We start from the raw sequence: 6,198 nt of genomic DNA, 5'->3' as shown, positions 1-6,198 counted from the left end.
TGAATATCCTCGGAGCAATCACGGAAAGTCTTCGCAAATTATAACTTCGCTATTTGCTATTCTCGGCGACATTCTGAGACCGCGAAAAAATCAGTGATACACCCTTGGGTTGAATCAGTCGCGGTTGCGTTTACATTTGGGTGATGTCTCATCATAGGTAGAGAGAAGCTTTTGTGCGCTGCACCATCCTAAAGCCGGAACAAACATAAGCCAGTCAGTTGAGTTTCGTACAATCCGAAGTGGTGTGATTTAGTCGCTCTACAAAAATGGGCACAGAACTGTCCCAAAACACATGACAGTTCGAAGTTTAAGGTGCGAACTTACCAACCGATCAGGTTGCAGCTGCGTCTCGACTGCTCGTTCCTAGGCCTGGACGAACTGACCGTATGCTATTCCCGCGGTTTCTCTGGGTGGCTGCCCTACTGAGCGCTTGTTCACCTGCCGTATGATTACTAGAAGCTTATAAACACAAGTCCAGTTCAAATCATCTCCATCAAGGCCGAAATATCTATTGAATTCGGCGCGTCTCCAGGACTGGCTAGTAATGTGGCTGTTTCTGTCCGCGTATATGTAGTGAAATTAAAACCGATTTCTAGACGTGCACACGAAAGTTCCCTGAAATCATGGTTTCGGTGAAGGAAAATTTTACTTAATCTTTCAGCACTCGGTGATATTTAATCGAGACTTCAAAATACTCCAGACATATGAGGTTTTACCATGAGTCACTTAGACACACTCACGGTCCCATTTGGAGCTCAACTCAACATGATGTCTCTTTGAAGACGGTGGGAGATGTTTTCGTAGTAAGGGTTTCTTCATGCGTTTCCTCTTGTACTTGATCTGGAAATATTTTGAGTTTGCATGAACAATAGCTAAGATCTATATGCCTGCGCAAACCCAGAATTGAGCAAACTTTCGCAACCTATATTGGGAAGCCTTCCCTAACTTTTAAGCAGGCATTCCGCCGAACAAAGAGAAGGAATGTGTCGCAGCCAATGTGGTAACTCGAACTTTTTATGCTATTCATTACACGCTTTATCGGGTGCAGATCAAGCTTTTATTCCCACCGGTATAGTGCCTCCTTGACACGCCCTTGAAGAAATTAGTTGATTTGTGGGCAGTGTGAGCAGACAGTAAATTAAGTTGGTAAACACTACAGAGTTTTGGCACAAATTCAGCGGACTGGGAGGGCCTTTCCGTTGGGAAATAGTGGAAATATATTGAGCGATATGTTGGACTTGATACGGCGATCATGGTCATGTCATCGCGACGCCATAACTGTGCCTCGTATATGAACATCTTGGGTGAATCAGTGTGGGTTTTGAGGATATTTATGATTCTCAATTGAATGGTCACAAATTGAGACCAGCATGGATTGAGGATATTACTGGAGCCGTTGAGGACGCTGCCATCAGGCTGCGGGTTGCAATGCCAGGCAGGAATTGTTAGAATTTTAACCACCGCAGTGTTATGACACTGCCAGTATTTCGAAAATATTGTTAGTGTTCTCTTGGAGGTGGTAGGGAATGACGGTATGTGGCCACATCCGAAAATGAGAGGAGATCGTTAGCCACGTTTTGCGCCACCAAGTTTATAGCTAGTTTCATAACCGTCCATGAAGCTGGGTCAGAAGGGCAGGCGTGGGTTTACGGTTACCGAAAGTATTCCACCTGCAAGTTGGGAATAAACATTATTATTATTTTTTATTATTATCTGAGGCGTACGCACCCTTGTAGCTATCTGGTGTTACCGAGTGGCTAAACTGCAGACATCTTTCGGGGTCGAACTATTATGTGTTTGGGGGTGCCAGGGCGAAAGTGGTGGCTAGAAAGCCATGGCGGACAGTTCCCACAACAGAACGCCAACTGTGACATTCGTTATGGGGATGTCTGGAAAACAAGGTATACCAGTACAAAGATGGCGTTGCACTGCCACATCCAGTCTGGCGGTCTTCTAGCTCATTCCTTCCCCTAGCTCCATCTAGCCCTAGCCGCCTCCGGGGTGCCTCCACTCTAATCTACTAAACTTTCCGTTCGGATGTTAACATCTGGTTGACTTTCGTTCTATGCTCCTCAAAATGTCAGTCATTTTCTGTTCGCGTTCCGCCTTACCCGTTAGCATCAGCTCTCCTACCCATTGAATTTTTACACCTGACTCCACTGCAACAGCGACACTAGTGAATCTGTAAAGTTTCAATGTAGCTCGTGACCCTGATATTCCTGTTACTATCTGTGACTACTGCTGATTCCTCTACTTCATCCCACTTACGGTCGCCCAGTATTCGCACAACGGAATGGAATTTTCAAAAGCTACGACGGGTCCCTGATGTATAAAACCAGGCAGGCGATTAAGTTCAGTCCAAGCTTCTGATCCCTACATAAGCATACCGGGGTTCCAGTGCTGGTAGTAAGGTATTTCGTCGCAATTTTCCCGCAAGAGGCATAAGTGCTTCGATGGACAATATAACTTGGTGACCTGCAAAAATACAAAGGTAGATTATGGTAGTTTCTGATTTGGGCACATGCGCAGCCAACTGCAACATTTTTGGATAAACAGTTCAATTTTGTTTGCAAAGGTTTCGCAGCTAGGAGCATTGTGCGACTAAGGAGCCCCAACGTACACTTTTTATGGCCCTGGCCATAAGCCCAACAGTCCAAGGCAATGTGTCTTCATCGGTGGTTTTAAGATTCAGTTCATATTGACCGGCTGCACTACGCCAACTCTGCTGCTTCACCAGATTTTTGGTATGGTTCCTCGTTTTCCACTATTTGCAGTTATCTCATTATGTGTCTGGTAGGAGACCACTTGTTTTGCTCTCACTTGATTTGTTCGATTCAAATTCTAGTGTCTATGTCCGATAATTCCTACTGACTATCATGCTGTCTTTCTCGCTTAATCCATTGTGCCCACAAACCCCACCAGTCATGTTTTTATTCTGACTGTAAAATTATGAATATAACTGACCTCGCTTAATCATTGTGCCCACAAACCCCACCAGTCATGTTTTTATTCTGACTGTAAAATTATGAATATAACTGACGGTGCGCCACCCACCAGTTAGGAATAATCATTACTACTAAAAAAACCTTCGTATCCTCCCACTGGAGCTTCTGGAGGCAGTTTCTTCTCGATGCTAATAACTTGTTTGCTACATTCCCTCCAACCTTGACTGTCTTTTGCTGACTTGATAGCTTGGTCCAAAGGTCCGCATCTCCTTGAAAATCGACTGCCATCTCTTCAATCTGTCCCAGGCCGAACATCTTTACATCAACCTTTGAAAAACTCACATGGTCCAACAAGCCAGTAGACTGCACAATTACGAAGTGGTTTACCTTTAGATCACAAGGTATGCCCGCCACCACGAAAGCCTTGAGGTCCGGCTCACATCCAGTTCTTTTCTGCAATTTAATCTGTATTAATTAGTCAAAAGGCTATCTGACACTTGAACCCTTCCCCTTCTATCCGGCCCTCTCTCGGTCGCAAGTAGTATCTGTCCTCTCTGGCTGAAGCGCACCAAGAAATTTTGGAGGGTTTCTGGCGAAGGACTGCAAAGTCAGTACTCTATTTTCGTAACTTGTGCTACCCAATGAGTCAACTTACCTAAACGTCTTCCTCTTGTTCATCATCACTTGTTTGCGTGTAGCGCTGAATATAATCCCAAGCTTGTTTTGCGTGCGCTATTACCCCCATCCGCTCAGTCACGCAAGTGGGCTCTTCCTTTCTCATTCGCGCGGCTTTGTTCGGTACTACACCGGTTACACCATGATCGATGGATTCCTCTATCCAATGCTCTTTCTCCTCCGTAGGGAATATTATCCTTAATAAAATTTGAATGGCTTGTTAGACAAATCCGCTGGTACTCACCCTAATTGTTACTGCATACGCACATCACAACGAACGCACCGTCTAGATGACAACTACTTTTCTAAGCGTGGCATCTAGTCTGTTTCCCTAAGTTTCTACCATTTCGCGACCGTGTATCTGAGTCCGGACGAAATACCGGAGCCCAGGTGCCTCGGGCTTTTACCCTGCGTATATACCTATCATACTGATGGTATTGTACTTCTTACAGAGCCAGAGGGAAAATATAAGTTACCCAAAGTTACACAAATGGATACACGTCTCGGTTGCTTGTATACGAATGCGCACGAAATGGAACAGCTTTTAGGAAGTATTGGGAGCGCCCTTGTGAGGAATGTTTATCTTAGTGGGAGTTGGTCACTTGCGGTATGTAAGGCTATACAACGTATGGTGACAGGCTTTTAGGAACTTCAGCTTCACTTATCAATGCACGCCCCATGCATTCTCCCTGGGGACTTGTCAAAAGGGTGACAGCAACAATTCGGAAGGGCTTCAGTCCTCTCCTCTGCGTGAAATGGTCGCTTCTTGAGGCCACGGAAGAACCTACGGCCGCGTTTGACTCTGGAGCTCACCTGTACACCAATTTTGTAAAGTTTGTAAAGATTTCAGTAAACTTCCATGTGACCCGCAAAAACCGTGGGAGAGCAAGAGTGGTTATGATTAGATGAACCCCACTGGCGGCTTCTCGGCGAGCCACAGCTTCTTCGCCGATATTGATGAACTGCTTCACACTAGTCAATAATTCAGACGGCAGACCCAAAGAATCCGGAGTTTAACCCAAACTTTTCAGGTGACTGTTGATGACCCCGCCGAGGTGCTGAATACACAATACCTGCCGGAGGTTTGGGACAAATATTTTTTCGTTGGAAGTCGCTTCTCGTCTGTAACTGAATGAGTGGTCCAAACGTGAAAACTGCCAACGACGCGATGAGTCTACTTGAGGGCTACCAGGCATCCCCCGGTGCCAACCGCGTTAGTGACAATCCGATGAAGTGCTTCGTGAAAGGAAGGATCTTGGGCTTCATGCGGGCAAAGATTACTTCTTTTCAGCTCATATGTCTCAGTGTAAAATAGAAAAGCCAAATTCACGGCACATTTCAGAAGACCAGCGTTAATGGCTGGTCTAATCCTCGCTTAGCGAAAAACAAGTTTCCATTATTTTTTACTCATAAATGTTTGAAAAGTCTAATAATAGGGAGCCCAGCGTGACTGAGAACACAAGGGCGCCTGGTGTATAATTTTCTGGACTCGGTTTGTTCACAGATATCTATTATTTCCTCAGGCTAGGAACATGCCCTGCCAATGATAGCTCATCTTTGAAGCATACAATGAGACTACAAACCTCACGGTCTTCCATAGTCTTTTGTCTTCTTATGTCTTGAACGTCATTCCCTCATCTCACTTAGTTTCCAGAAGTGACTTTCCTTTTACTGCGCTGCTTGCAGTATCAGATACCCATTAGTACCTCCAAATTGAATACTGGCTAATCACTGGTTCTCATCAACCAGATGCCAAATCACCCAGGCTCAAACCACATGGATGAGCCCCATCCACTCACATTAAAAAATTTTTCTTCCTGTCCAGGCTATGACTATACAACAAAAGCGGTGAACTATCCAACCAACACAGGTTTCCAACACTGACTTGTGGCAAAACTAACTCACCCCAATCGCTTGTCTTTATTTCCATCTATTCCCACATGAGCATACACTGCCGTTTGTATCAGTGTAACGGTGCTACTACTGATCGGGAGGCACACGAGTAGTATGTGTTGTTCGTAGAATTTCGCTTTGCGTCGATTGAAAAATGGAATTCTGTTGTGGAATTCGCGGGGCCACTTTGTAACTTTTGCTTTTATTTGGCCGACGAATGATTGGGGGCAATGAATCTCCAGGAAGACTCGTTCGGGGAGATCTGTGTCCAGTTTTTGTAACTAAGGTGCAGATTAGAGTTTTGCTTCCTTGTTAAATGGTCTGTAACCGGTCAGTTGGCATTCCCGAATAAATAACTCCGCAGCGAAGGCCTTCTTCCTTTCATCAGTATGTTGTGCTATCACATCGCAACAACGGCTAGAAATTGAAGACATCCGGAGGTGTCTCAAACTTTAGGCAACAGCAAAACTGTAAAACCTAACACTTTCTAGTGCATCTGGCTACACTTATTTCCTTTCCAGGGTCACCAATTAGGTAACGGCTGCCTTATTATCTAAATTTCATGCGCTCTTATTGAACTGAACAAATACTAAGCTTCTTATTGACCTTATTCCTCTAAACTTTTGGGAGTAACCCCACAAATCATGGATGTATTAATCAACCTCAGATACTGGTCACATTTTTC

The sequence above is a fragment of the Opisthorchis viverrini genome (genome assembly GCF_000715545.1).
Source record: "Opisthorchis viverrini unplaced genomic scaffold opera_v5_614, whole genome shotgun sequence".
In the NCBI taxonomy this organism is placed as follows: Eukaryota; Metazoa; Platyhelminthes; class Trematoda; order Opisthorchiida; family Opisthorchiidae; genus Opisthorchis; species Opisthorchis viverrini.
This window is presented reverse-complemented; position numbering follows the sequence as displayed.